Raw genomic sequence first — 15,621 nt, 5'->3', positions numbered from 1 at the left:
GTCATGAAGACTGAGACATGAGTGAAATGACACAACAACACTGACTCTAAATACCATACAACTTAACAGCATTAATGAGGCAGGATACATTGTTCACAATTCACATTGTTCACAGTACCATCTTGCATACCTGGGGAAATGCAAAGAGAATTAATAATAATCCCTGCCCTCACAGGACTTGTAATTTATCAGACTAATAATGCTATATTTCACTTAAAAGAAATTGCAACGTTCAGCAATACAACAATCCAAGACAATTCCAAAGGACTCGTGATGGAAAATGCTCTCCATATACAGAAAAAAGAACTGTGGAATCTGGATACGGACGGATTGAACCATACTGTTTCTACCTCTTTTGGTTTTTGTTTTTTTCTTTTTTGAGGTTTTTCTCTTTTGTTCTGATTCTTTTTTTTTTCACATGACTAATGCAGAAATATGTTTAATGTGATTGTACATATATAACCTGTATCAGATTACTTTCTGTCTTAGGGAAGGGGGAGGAAAATGAAGGAGGGCGAAAAAAATTGGGTGAAGTGAATAAAGCACCAGCCCTAGATTCAGGAGGACCTAAGTTCAAATCCGGCCTCAGACCCTTGACACTTACTAGCTGTGTGACCCTGGGCAAGTCACTTAACCCCAATTGCCTCACCAAAAGAAAGAAAGAAAAGAAATTGCAAGGCAACACTGGAAAATGTCATTACCTCTGACAAATGAATAACGAAAGAATACCTTTGCACATAGTAGGCATTCTAAAATATTTACTGATTGATATTTTTCAGACTAGATTTATTTTATAGCTCTCTAAATACATAATCATTAGCATTTTAAATGTTATTCAAACATTCTTCCTAGTAGATGTTTCATATGGGTTAAACATTAATATGAAAAATAGTATTCATTTTCAGGGAAATGCTTTTTTCTCAGGTTCAATAAAACCTCACGATTAAGGAGTGCAGCACATGAAATTGTTCAGAACACAATTATTAGGTGCCACCTAGTGGATACTTTTATATAACTTTTGTATTTGCCTTCCTATATTTCTTTATTTTCTCCCATTCTTACAAAGGAAATAGAGTTTGATATTTTAAGCCTCGAATAAGCCTAAACACCTCCCCTCTCCCACACTACCACCCACCACACACACCACAGAGGGGAAAAAAAGGCTAGTGAATTCAAGAATGTAAACTACATCCTACAGAATCTTCAGAATCTTAGAGTCCATACTAACAACTCAAATTTATTACAGTTAATAAATAACATTCTCGATCCCTCCCTCTTTTCTCTTTCTCTCTCTCTTTCTCCCTGCCTCTTTCTCTATACATACTCTATGTGTATAATATATAGATACACACATGTGTACACATAAAGGCACATATATTTTTTTAAAGAAATGCCACATCTTACTGCTAATATTGATTTTAAGTCTCAGTTTGGGGGTGTGCCACTCAGGGAATAAGGAGCAACCCAATTATCTCCTAAGTGGTCAAGTAAGCAATAAAGCAGCTTCCACAAGTTGGAGAGAGATTTAATTTAACAAACATGCTTTTACCAATCATCACAAATGATAATAATAGACAATGAGCATCATTACACTTGAACAGTAATTACAGTTACTGTTGCTCCATACCATATAAAGCCAAATTCACTTAGAGCAAATAAAGCACACAAGATATAGGAAAGTTAACATGCTTCTCTGTAAAGCTTCGGGAGTGGTGGAATTCTACCCTCTTAACACTAGCTATAGCACAAACATCCGACCACAGAGGACAGCAGGTATTTCCATTATGGTAAATTAAGATATGATTAGTGGATAAAGCATCGGCCCTGGATTCAGGAGTACCTGAGTTCAAATCTGGCCTCAGCCACTTGACAATTACTAGCTGTGTGACCCTGGGCGAGTCATTTAACCCCCATTGCCCCACCAAAAAAAAAAAAAAAGATATGATTATCTGAAAATATTAACATCAGTTCAAAGACAAAGCAAAATGGCAAACTGAGGTAAATACTCTAGATCATCACAGCCTTATTCCCCAATAATTCTGATAAAGGTTTTAAGACAGATTTATTCTGATGAAATACACTTTTAGTAAATTATACTAACGTAGTTACTGTCCATCTCTTTCCACTGGGTGTCAAGACATTAAAGAAGTGTTTTGAAAACATTTCAAGGACAGATTATTTATTAAGTGTTTGGAATCTGTGTCAGTAGAAGGAGAGGCCATGCTGAAGAAACCACAGGACCTTGAAGTATTAAAGATATTTATGCACATATCTCATTCCCCTGTGCCCTATTAGATTATAAGAGCCTTAAGCACAAAGAACAGTATCTTCTTTTTTTTAACTTTTTATTTTCCATTTTTAGCAAAGTGAGCTACCTATAGAAGGTACTTAACAATCTACCTTCCACTAATAAATGGTTGGATCTAATTTCTTTATATTCACTAGAATTTTTACTTTTGTTCCCTTATCGTGCTGAATTCATAAAATACCTTCCTTTAAAACTTTTTTATTCTGATACTGATCATGGGGATCTACGATGTTGAGTGGGAATTTACTTTTGGTGATCATCTAGTTCAACCATTTGATTTTGCATGTGAGGTGACTGAGATCTTAAGAGGTTACCTAACTTGCCTAATGTGACACAGATAGTTAATGGAAGAACCAGGCATATCCGGTGTTCTTTTTACTCTATCACATGCCTTCTGTTCTTGTCCAGCCTTTTGATTCCAATTATCAAAAATGTACTTAGTTGATCAGATGTATCAGACTCTACATGACCCCCATGGACTTTGTCCCCTATCTATGTGCTATTTGTCTGTCTGTCTTGTCTGTACTACAATGTATTATAAATGTAATCTAATATACTGTTAAAAAAAAAAGAAAGAAATGGTGTTAAGTTAGAGTGAAAGGTAAATGGAAGACCTTCAATGCAATATAAAGACTTAGAAGGTAGGTTTTTTAGCAGAGGAGAGATATGATCAGAATGGTACATTAGGAAGATTACAGTGAAGGATGGGTTAGGAAATGGAATAACTGCCTTGTTCAGTTGTGTCTGACTCTACGTGACTTCCATGGACTTTGTAACCATGAGGTTTTCTGGAGCGGTTTGCCTTTTCCTTCTCCATTGTGTTCCCATTTTATAGATGAGGAACTGAGGCAAATGGCTTTTATGGCTGAGGTGAGAAGGGAACTGAAAAAAGAACTGTGATTGTAAGGCGAGTCAAGAGGAGAAGACAGATCCAAGACATATGGAAGAGAAAGGTCCAAACTCAAGAAGTGGAATTGGAAAAAGAAGAGAAGGGTTCAAGAAATGCTGTGGCCATAGAATCAAAGGTTTTTGGTAGCTTATCAAATGTGGTAAACAATGTTGATGGGGAGTCCAAAAAACAAAACAAACAAACAAAAATGAGATTTTGAGGCTGAATGATGGAAAAGTTTAGGAAGTAGCAGGTTTCAGAGAATAGATTATGAGATCAGTTTGGGAGGGGCTGGTAGGTTGACATCCAAGGACATCCAAGAAGGCAGCTGGAAATAAACTAAAGCTCTGAAGCTGGAGACCAAATAAAGAGAGAAAGCTCTGGCAGTCATTTCTGTAGGTATGATCATTAAAGCTACAGGAGTAAATGAGTTTACTATGGGAGAAAATATATATTAAAAAGCCCAGGAACAAAACTTGGAGAGGAACAGAAACATCGAAGTGGTAGGAGGAGGATAAGAAACCACCAAAGGAGGCCAATAAGGGGATTCAGGGAAGCAGAAGGGGAAACATGCCAGCATCAGTCACAGAATTCAGGGAAGATGTCAGTATAGGGTCTAGTCATAATCACCAAACATTATAGAAAGGTCAAGAATGTCAAAGACTGAAACAATGAAATACTTCTAATATTTCATAACCTTTCTTTTAAAGGACTTATGTCCTTGAATACAGATAGGTTGTCCAAAAGTCTTAGCACAGTTCTTTGCTATTAAAGCTTTAATGGGTCCTAAATCATTAAAGCTCCAAACGGCACTATGATTTTTGGAATGCCGCATATATATGCATTTGGCACCATACTGTTTATACAGGTGTTGAAGAAAATCAAATGGAAGTTGTTAAGAGTGAAATCTACAAAGAGCTCCTGAAAAATATAAGGTTAGTAGGCTTGATGTCCCAGATTGGGGTAAGAATTTGAGAGGCCAGTAAACAAGGAAGCCAGGCGTCAAACAGACTGAGGAAGTTGGTGGCCTTTAGCAAAACTTCATCACCTCTTCAGGAAAGGAGAGAGGAGGTTTCATGTTTTCCAACACTATTTTCCCAAAGTTTATTTTGGCAATTAATGAGGCTGTCTAGAGTTATTCCATTCATTCATTCATTCATTCATTCATTCATTCAAGAGTTTACAATTTTCCCCATGGTGTTTGTTGTTGTAAAGTTGGGAGCTGCTGATTTATAGAAATACCCAGAAATTTACCAACATGGGAATGCACACACATATTCATTCACATTTAATCAGCTTGTGTTTCACTTCCCCAACCCTGAGATTTGAATTTATTACTAAGGTTACTCTCTCACATTTAAAATATAGTTACTTCTAACTCTAGCTATGATTAACTTTCCCCTTCTTAAAACATTAGCAATTTCTCACTAAAGAATTATTATAATTTTTATATTTGTTACTACTTATTGGCTCTTGATTTTTACGGGAATACACATACATGTATATTTCATGCAAACTGTTCATTGAACATGCATATAAACATTGCAAATGAAAAGGCTGATCTGACTGCAGAAATAAGTTGAGACCAAAAAATGACAGAGGGGTCAAACATAAAATGGGTTCTTTGTAGGTTGCCAACAAATTGCATTATAGAGTTTCTATACACATGTCTTACTTTAGCTTCTATTCTATAGAATGGTTGTATGAGCTGTTCATAAGAAAAGGCTTCAAAAAAGCAGTGTCACAGGTCAGGTATTCCTAACAGATTACAACCACTGCCAGAGGTTGCAGAGTTAGTCAGTCAAAGCAATTCTGCATGCTCAGGGTCAGGTAATCCCTTTCTTTCTCCTCTCTCTCCCCATACTTGGCAATACACTGAGATCAAAGTCATCTGGTTAAATGTCAAAACTGCTGAGGCCACTAGTATCATACAAACTTCTAATATGAGCCTTTCAAACTAATATAAAATTTTATAATCAATAACAATATAGATGTACCCTCATAAACTAGGAATAACCTGTGAAAATTGATGGCTGGTGAGGCAGCAACATAAGGATCACTGTGAATTAGGAAACATGAACACATATCATTCTGGATCAAAGGCTTTATTAAAACTAATAAAAAGAGTCAAATGGAAGAATCAACTTGCCTGGCTTCCATATTGTTGGAGAATTTTCAAAGTTTTGGATACTTGAATAACCAAAATACTAACTGCTCCAACACTTGCTATAAAATTTTAAGCTTCATCTAACTAACATCTGCTTATAGGATTTTTCACCTTCATAAATGAGTGTCCATATGAGTATAACTAAAAATTTGGGCTAAATCTATACTAAGTTCACTTATTTAGTAAATTTTGTGGTGGGAGGAATGATTAATTTTATAGCGTATAGCCATGTAACTCCATAAGAGAGCTTTATTTATATTCTAACTTAAAATGTACAGATTTTGAATGTTAATAAAGGAGGGGAAAATATATCATAAATTTAATTCTAAGAAATTTGTTAACCTTAAGTGGAAGTTCCAACAGACTTACATATCACCATTTTTCATAGAGTATATTATTAGGTGAAAATGCCCTCAATGAAACATTCCTAAAGGGAAAATTTGAAAGAGATCTTACTATCAGAAAAAGTTTATAAAATCTAAAATTCATTATGAAAGGGAACCGATTTCCATCCTGAGTAGCCTGATTTTCATTCTTCAACTATCTGAGAAATTAACTGCCGAATTGATAGAAAACTACACAACTTGACTAAAAAGGAAATCGTTTGAGGGTAGGAAAGGCAATAGGGAACCAGAAATGGGGAAATACTATTTTTTTTAAATATAAAACTCTAGGTGGGAAATTTTTAAATAGGAATTACTAAATTTTGAGCAATGGGAGACAAAAATGGCAGTACATTTCAATTCTGATCAATTAAATTTGTCTTCACACCAATTTCTAAGGTTTATGTTCTACCATACATGCCACTGTTCTCTGGAATGCCCCTCCCTGCCCAGTCCTCTCTATTCATCTAAGGCCTTCTCTTTCATTAGATTTCTAAGTTCCTTGAAGGCAAGGACTATCTTTCACAATTTTTTTTTTAAATCTCCAGCGCTTGGCACAGCACCTAGAACATACTATATACTTAATAAATGTTTATGAACTGATTATCTTCAAAACCCTCCTAATATCTTTTGTGTTATGAATATGTTGGAAACAAAGTACATGCCTACTAACTGGGAGTTCAACAAATTTGTTGTATATTAATGTGATAAAATACTCTTGTGCCAAGAGAAATGGTTAATTATAAGGAATTCAGAGAAACATGTGAAGACATACAACTGATGCATGATGAAGAACACTGAACCAGGAGATAATTACACATAATAACCACTACAATAACACAAACTGTTTTGCTTAAAGTTTTCTTTGTTACAAGATAATTCAAAGGGGGCAGCTAGGTGGCACAGTGGGTAAAGCACCAGCCCCGGATTCAGGAGTACCTGAATTCAAATCCGGCCTCAGACACTTAACACTTACTAGCTGTGTGACCCTAGGCAAGTCACTTAACTCCAACTGCCCCACCAAAAAAAAAAAAAAAAAGATAATTCAAAGGAAAAGAGATATCAAGAAATAACTGTGGAATTAAAAACAAAAGAAATTAATAAAACAAAAATGCTTTTTTAAAAATCTCTCCTGCATTGGTTTCTCTAATTGACCTAATTTGAAACCTGACTCCTCACTAACAAACAGAACTCATGTACTCAATTTGCACTATAGCAATTTATATATCACTAAATCACAGAATCTTCTAATATTGAAGCTAGAAAGGCACTTAATAGATCATCTAGTCTTAATTCTGAGGAATCTGAGATTATCTCTTACATAACACATATGCAAGTCACTTAACCTTTCTGGGCCTCTGTTTCTTCAACTGCACAAAATGAGAGGGTTGGGCTAAATGACCTCTAAATTCCTTCCAGATTAAAATTCTGTGTCCCCACAAACAAGAGACTGACCAATATGACTATGCTGTTAACTCCCACTTTAACATTCCAGGCATCAGACTGTGTATACCCCCTTAAATTAAAATTATTTTACTCACTTAAAAATTTTATGAATTTTTAAGTGAGATATTACTTGTCACTAGTTGGTGGTTGCCTTTTCACCAGCAAGAAATACAAGATTATTTTCTGAAATGATCATAGGGATTTTAAATTCCTATATAGACCCCGACATTGATTTTTGAGTGGAAAAATCTTCTGAAATCCCCCCCAAAATTTTGGTTTTACACTTGCCAGCACATCTGATTAAAGTCAGGCATAGCCAGAATGAAAGGTAACAGATGGGATGCTACATTGGCACTAATCTAATATAAAGAGACCTAAGGGAAAGGTTCCAGCAGCATATTGGGTAGATTTCCTATGAAGGATTTATGGAAGGACATATCTAAGACTCACATAGGATGAAAAGAGCTGAGAAGGGTAGCAATCTGTGCCACTGGACAGTATACAGACGTTGATGAGACCTCAGATCTAATGAAATCTAAGTTCCCTGAAATATCTAAATAGAATAAGTTTTTTTCTTCTCTTTTGACATTATTCATCTACCATGGACATTCAGTTCCATGGATACCCACACTTTTTTACTGCCTAAATATTTACAACAACTACCACTCATGGATAGAATTGCTATTTGCAGCCTTGTATGACTCTAATAAAATGTGTGAACAGTTTTTATGCTTCACACTTTATTTTACACAGCTCAAAAGTCTTTGGGAATATCATCCTAAATATGTTCCTGGCCTTGTCCATTTCATGGTCTGAACTGATTTTCTTGTTGAGTTCAATTATTCACCTATTTTCACTGAGCAGTAAAAGGCACTTCTCCCTCTGCCATGACCTCCCTACAAGCACACCCCCTCCCATACCAAATTCCGAAAAATGCACTGGTGTAGTATAGTCAGAATAATCCAACAGCTCCATTGGATGGTCTCCAGGGAGTAGAGCAATAGATAGTTACAGTGAAGATGCAACTTATTCTTTTGGCCCTCAGTATATAGTACATTTAACCATATTCCAGTTGGTAGCATTTAAATTGCAATCTATCAAAATTCAGCAGCAGAATAACCAATCTTAGTCCCAGAAAAAAGAAAAAGATGATCAAATACATTTCCTTCCCCTCAATAAATAGGTGAGGAGGGCACCCTGCAGTTTCATATACTGTCAGGCATCAGTAAGTCAATCAAAAAGTATGTATTAGGGGGCGGCTAGGTGGCGCAGTGGATAGAGCACCGGCCCTGGATTCAGGAGTTCCTGAGTTCAAATCCGGCCTCAGACACTTGACACTTACTGGCTGTGTGACCCTGGGCAAGTCACTTAACCCCATTGCCCCGTTAAAAAAAAAAAAGTATGTATTAGGTGTGGGTTTTTTTGTTGGTTCCTTATGTTGTGTTGTTGTTGTTGTTGATTCCCCCTCTGTTATAGAGGAGAATTCAAAGGAAGATATATGGGGAAATGACTATAATGTAAACTACAAAAGACATTAGTGTAACTATGAAAAATCTGGCAACAAACTATGAGGGTTTTAATGATAAATGTTATATAGAAGTTACTTCTCTGGTAGCGAATGTCTAATCTGAATGCTTATTTTGCTTTCTTTATGCTACCAAATTCAAATAACTTTTGTTGGGAAACTGCAGAAGCTCAGCTGAGTCAAAGAACATATTTTAGACAGCTGCTTTGTGTTTGTGAGCCTAAAACAATCGCAGTTTGAGTAACAGCAGGTTGTACAAAGAGGGGAAAAAATACATGAGAGAACAAAAATATTGGTCAGTCAAAATATGTTCCAATATCATTCATTGTTCCTGAAAATAAGGAGTCCTACAAAGGAAGAAGATTTATATCGATTTTTGTAAAACACAATGTCTTCACAGATACAATCTGGTGATAAAAATGAAATCTAACTCTAAGTTGTCTCAAAAGTTTTAATATTTTTTTAAGCTATTATTAAAGCTCACCAAGACTTTGGGGATACCTTGAATAGAGTAAAATCCTATTTATCCAGAAGTCACTCCCGTCACCCAGGGTCCTTTCGTCTTTAAAACAGAGGGCTGGACTAGATAATCTCTGGTTCTTTTAGGGTCTATCACTCTGGTTTCCGTGCTTCTCCCTAAGTAGGAGTCCAAACTAAACAGTGTCATTTTGGACACATCATTTTTATATAAAAGAGACAAATCAGAACAATAATCTCCTGAGGATCACATATGTACTCTGCCAATCTCCTACATTTTCTATATCCACAATATTTTACAATACCCATGGATCATCATAGTAATAATTCATTTTTATATAGTGCTTTCTTTACTTAATAAAACATGTTCATTGATTTTTTTACATAGCAATAATTCTGAGACACTGCAAGATATTCAAATATTCAATTATATTTACTTATTAAGACAGGAAATGAGCTACCGTATATTACAAGATTAGGAATGAGTGCTGAAACAAAATAGAGTTTCTAGCTAATACTAAATTACATAGAAAAACTGAATGCGACCCGGATACTCTATCTATGTCTCATGTATTTTGGTCAATAAAATTTTACTGTAATTTTCATTTTCAGAAATCTGGGTATTGCTTTTTTTCTTTCTCTTATCACACCAACCACTCTTCGGTTTGATCAGATATCTCTCATAATCAATTAGAAAGATATTTAATAAATCAATTTTCATATATTTGGGGAGTACCTGTCTATAAATGATAAGAGAAGGGCATTTTCTAAAGATCCTCTGTGGAGAAAGCTTTTAAAATACAGAAGCTTCAGACCCAAATTTCCAGGCACCTATTGGTAACCTCCATTTATAGACATCATCGTCTTCAGAGCTAGTATTTACAAAGTTTACTCGCTGGAATTTACTAAGTCTTTCACAAATATTATTTTATATGATTTTTTTTTTTGCAGGGCAATGGGGGTTAAGTGACTTGCCCAGGTTCACACAGCTAGTAAGTGTCAAGTGTCTGAGGCTGGATTTGAACTCAGGTACTCCTGAATCCAGAGCCGGTGCTTTATCCACTGCACCACCTAGCCACCCCCTTATATGTACTATTCCCATTTTACAGATGAGACAACTGAGACAGGCAGAGGTTAAATGACTTCCCCAGGGTCTAAGTACAGCACTCTATCCACTGTGTCACATCTTGTTAACACTTCAAACTAAATAGTATAAAATGGAACTCATTATCTTTCCTCTAAGCCTGTTCTCTTTTGGACTTCATATTTTTTTAATCTGTGGCACTACAGTTCATTCAGCGTCTAATGTTTGGAACTCTGTTGCTCTCTTTGATTATTCCATTTCACTTCTCCAATAAAACTATATGAATATTGATTTAGAATTGGAAGGGATCTTAAGTGGCCAAGCAGTCCAACCCCATATTTTATAGAGGACAAAACTGAGGTTAAATGACTTGCCCAAGGAAACACTAGTACTCCATGATAAAGGGAAGATTTGAACCCAGGTTTTCTCACTCCAAATCCAACATTTTACCAGTTCCACTGATCATATCCATCCCGTCCTCTCTCTTCCCACTCCTACCATTTCAAAAGTATAAGTTCTCTCTGCCATTCTCCTTGGCTACTACAATACCATCCCTTTTTTATGCCTTCCAATTCAGTCAGTCTGTCAGTCAGTCAAACAGCATTTAGTTAGTGCCTACAGCATGTCAGGACACATGGAAAAGCAAAGTCCTTGCTCTTGAGCTCAGTGTAAAGGGGAGAGAACATGAAAACAACTATAAAAATTAGAGATCATCAGTGGAGGGAAGGCAGTAGCAATAAGAAGAAGTCAGGAAAGGCTTCTCATAGAAGGTAGGATTTTGGCTGAGATTGGAAGGAAGCCAGAGCATCGAAGAGGCAGAAATGAGATAAGAAAGCATTCCAGGAATGGGGACAGCCAGTGAAAATGGCAAAAAAATAATAATCTTCCTCATCCAAAGATATCACAAGGTCACTCTTCGGTTCAAATACCTTCAGTTGCTTTATATTGTCTAATAAGTCAAATTGAGTTTCCTTTGCCTGCTATTCAAGGTCATTTACAAGCCTGTCTTCTGCCTTTTTAGTCTGATGCCAAGTACTAAATGCTCCAACTAAAATAGATGGATTGTTGTCTATTCTCATGGTGTGCTTTGCCGTTGCATGCATCTATGCTCATAAGGTTCTCCTTCCTCCCCTGGGCCTACTGGATTCTTACCTATCTTTTAGAGCCTATCCCAAATACCACTCCCCTGATCTCCACTGCCCACCTGCTATGAGCAAGGAGCAATGGGGAAATGCTTGAACCTTACCTTGCGATTTTCTATCCCTTAAATAAACCTGTATATTATTATGCTTTATGGTTTTATAGTTAGCTATGTGTCTATTATATCCCCCTACAAAACTATAAGCTTAGGGACTATGTCTAATATAAATTTGTGTTTCCCAAATGTCTAGCATAGTCTTCTTTCCACACAGCAAGTATATAAATAAATTTTTATTGAGCTGAACTCAGTCAATAAATATTTATTAAGCACCTAATATATTGCCAAGCACTGTGCTAAACACCAGGGATACAAAGAAAGGCAAAAGATACTTGGTGCCCTTAAAGAATTCACAGTCAAACAGAGGGAGGGAGCGGGGAGGGAAAAAGAAAATAACAAATAAGCCATATACACAATAAACTAGAAATAATCAATAGTGGGAAAACACTAAAATGGATTAGAAAAGCCTTCCTGCAAAAGGTGCAGTTTTAGCTGGGACAGTAAAGTCAAGAGGCAGAGAAGAGGAGGGAGAAAATTCCATGCATGGGGGATAATCAGGAAAAAGGCTTACTGTCAGGAGTGTCTTGCTAGTCAGTGGATCAAGGGGTGGTTGGGCGGGTGAGAGAAGTTGTAAGTACACAAGAAAGATGGGGGAGGGGCAGGTTATAAAGGGCTTTGAATGGCAAACAAAAGATTTTATATTTAATCCTTGAGATAATGGGAAGCCATGGAGGTTTACAGAATAGGGAGTGACATGGTCAGATCTTCACTTTAGGAAGATCAATTTGACAGCTAAGTAAGTGGAGGTGGACTGGAGTGGGAGAGAATTGTGGCAAAGAGACCAACTAGTTATGAGGTTATAAGAGCCTATACCAAAACTGAGTAATATCTGAATTATACACAGTATCGGTTAATGCAAAAAAAAATGGTATTGATATTATATAATAGATTCATTTAACAACTAGTCTCCAGTTAGACAAATAACACAGCAGAGTATATAAAACATTGAACTCAGGAAGCAAGAAGATCTGGGTTCAAATTTTGCCTTAGACATTTAATAGAAACTAACGCTGGGAAAATCATTTACTCTGTCTTATTCTTATCTCTGAAATGAGACAGTTGGAAGTTAGAGGCAAATTCTAAATCTATGATCTTATGACTACTCTTAAGTAATGGAATGAACAGAAATTGAGTAAAAGGACTCATTCAAAAAGGCTTATAAATTCATACTTCACAATGTCTTTTAAAAGTTGTTTCTTCCTTTTCATCCCCACTAATACCATCATAGTTCTTACCCTTGAAAGCTCTTGTTTATTAGCAACTCTTTCTCATCTTCCTCTGTTTATTATATACCCCACTCCCCCAATATAGCTTTAAAAATCATAGGACAAAGTCTAAACTTCTTACCCTGGTATTTAAAGACCTCTAAAATCTAGCCCTAATCTCTCTTCTCAGCTGAATTTCCCCTCCACAAATTCCTTACTCAATTCTAATTCACATACTGCTTTCCCAAACACAATAGTTCTTTCCACTCTCCCTCTTCCTTCTTCTTTTTTTCTTTTTTGTTTTGTTTTATTTTGGTTTTTTGCAGGGAAATGAGGGTTAAGTGACTTGCCCAGGGTGACACAGCTAGTAAGTGTCAAGTGTCTGAGACCGGATTTGAACTCAGGTCCTCCTGAATCCAGGGCCAGTGCTTTATCCACTGTGCCACCTAGCTGCCCCGTCCCTCTGCCTTCTAAATGAGGAAAGGTAATATTCATTAAGCACCTACTATGTGCTAGGCTCTGTACTAAGCACTGTACAGATATTGTATTTGGTAATTATGTTTCTACTTGGTCTCTATCTGTACAATGCAAGGTACAACAGAGGACCCACATTGTTTCTCACCAGTATCCTAGAAAGTAAGTGCTATTATAATGTCCACGTTTTTTTTTAAAACGGCAGAGGATTCAGGAGATTCTTCCACTACTGTCTCCTACTCACTCAAATAACACACCATCCTTCAAGGCCCAGCTCAAAATCTACCAGCTCTTTAAAGCCTTCCCTGACCACTCCAAGCTGAAATAGTCTTTCAAGGCTCTGAATTCCTACTGTGCTTGGATGCTTTTTTAAATTTAATTTAAATTTTTACCATTCATTTAGTCATTAATCATATATATAGTGCCCGTTGTTGCCCTAAGACTATTGTCTATAGTTATTTAACATTTTTTGTATCTTATTTCCTAAATTTTGTGATGGCAAGAACTCTTTTGTTATCACTTTATAAATGGTTCCACATAGTACCTAGTAAAAGGGCATTTATACATAATAAAGAATCAACAAAAATCAATTTCTTTTAAGAGGAACAGGTACCTTGACCTTAAACCAGATGACTACTAGAGTATACTGTTTCTGTTGACTATTCTGGCTAAAAATGGAGGCAGAACAACACTATACATTAAAAAGAACAATAGAGGGTTTTGGTTTCTCACTTGGCAGATTCTCACTCTCCTTACTTTGAAGAAATTGCAAAAATCTCCAGTGGCCCTTCCATCTTTCCTTTTCTTCTCTTTCCCCCATGTCCCTAAAAGATAAAGGAGATGGGTCCACTCAAGGACAGGGAAGAACCTTTCTGTTTTCTTTAAACCCTCATGTACCCCCAGAGAAAAGAGAAAGAGAAAACTAATACAAGAAAAAGATCAAAGAAAGGATATTATCTGAGAAGAAGGAACTCTCTGTCTCAACCTCACCAACCTGGGACTTTAATGAACATATAACTAGGTACATATAATTTAGTAAAACTAACAAAAAACGAGAATTGACTAAAACCATTTGAATGCAAATTATGTCAAGCAAACAAATATCTATGGCATCCTAATTGAAAATATTTGAAAAACATACTTAAATTGTCCTTTGAGGAGACTCCAAAAAAATGCTGAAGAAAGAATGGCCATAAAATATACTTTGGCCTAAATGGGCAACTGTTTTGATAACTCCATCCAGTGAAAATAAGAATCCATCTGAGCCTTGGCACTGTGATCTAGAACATTTCAACCTGGATGTTCCAGATCATTTGCTAGTGTTCAAAATGGTTCTTAGCTGTTGGAAGGTAACTAAGTGATGACAACGCAAACTCCAAGTTTGTGGATAGCTCTGTGCTCTGGGAAATAATAAATAGTGACATATTTTCAGGGTTTTTTCCAATATATTGATTGGTTTTTATCATAATTTTTCCTCTTCCTCTTTTTCTTTAAAAATATTTGTTATATGGGATGGCTCTTTGGAAAGAGAAGGGGGATGGACACTGGGAGAAATTTTAGTGATGCATATAACAAAAGATATCAATACAATTAATTAATCAATAAAATGTATTTTAAAATAATATTTCCACACATCCAGCTAAATACTGCAAAATGACATGGATTATAAAACCAGATAAGTCAATATGTGAAATCATGAACTATAATCACCCCATTACATTTCTGTCATTGCATAAAATCATTTCTCCAATTAACTTTACGATCATTTTTTTAAACAAAACCTCATAGATTTTTCTCTATTAAAACCCATATTCAAAGAACTTTACCCTAAATATTCACACTTATTTTGGGAACAGATAGGGTTTCCTTCTCAAAAATTTCCATCTTACAATGGAAATGAGTGGCTCTTTAAGTGATATGTTAAAAGCATATTCCAGTGATTCATTTTTTCAGTTTCCACAAAATCAAGTCAACCTTCTCAAAATGTGGATTTTACCACTGCGATAGTAATAAGAACTTTGTTTCAGTAAAAAACCCAATCATTGCCCCCTTAACTTTTTGCAAACTACACAAATATTTCATCATTTAACTATTTAGATGCAAAAACAGAACATTTCTCACCCACTAACCTCCCAAACAAGGGAACAGAAAAGTAGAAACTATCCTTCTACCAAAACTTTCTTTTCATAGACCTGGACTTAGGAATTATTTTAAAATAGAAGACTCTTTAATATATAATTTACCAATAATATATCAGTATAACTGTACAAATACCATGACCACCATCCCACCTCACACCCTCCCCACCCAAAAAAAATTGTTTATGTTTGGAGATTTGTGTATGACCCACTGGCCCTGGATTCAGGAGGACTCGAGTTCAAATCTGACCTCAGACACTTGACACT

General features: G+C 36.0%; 1 protein-coding gene across 14 annotated transcripts in view; it reads right to left on the bottom strand.

Annotated features, from left to right (window-relative positions):
- BBX (BBX high mobility group box domain containing) overlaps positions 1–15,621 on the bottom strand; it is a 379,187-nt gene that overhangs the window by 193,588 nt on the left and 169,978 nt on the right. Inside the window, exon 1 of one of the 14 annotated variants that reach the window (XM_043994825.1) lies at positions 13,973–14,018. The exons of the other annotated variants lie outside the window; for them this stretch is intronic. The gene's annotated coding sequence lies outside the window, so the exon portion shown is untranslated. Of the gene's footprint in view, positions 1–13,972; positions 14,019–15,621 lie in introns of those variants that run through there. 14 annotated transcript variants of the gene reach the window in all.

Source organism: Dromiciops gliroides, chromosome 3 (assembly GCF_019393635.1).
Source record: "Dromiciops gliroides isolate mDroGli1 chromosome 3, mDroGli1.pri, whole genome shotgun sequence".
Classification (NCBI taxonomy): Eukaryota; Metazoa; Chordata; class Mammalia; order Microbiotheria; family Microbiotheriidae; genus Dromiciops; species Dromiciops gliroides.
The sequence above is the reverse complement of the archived record's forward strand: the minus strand, read 5'-3'. Positions and strand labels throughout refer to the sequence as shown.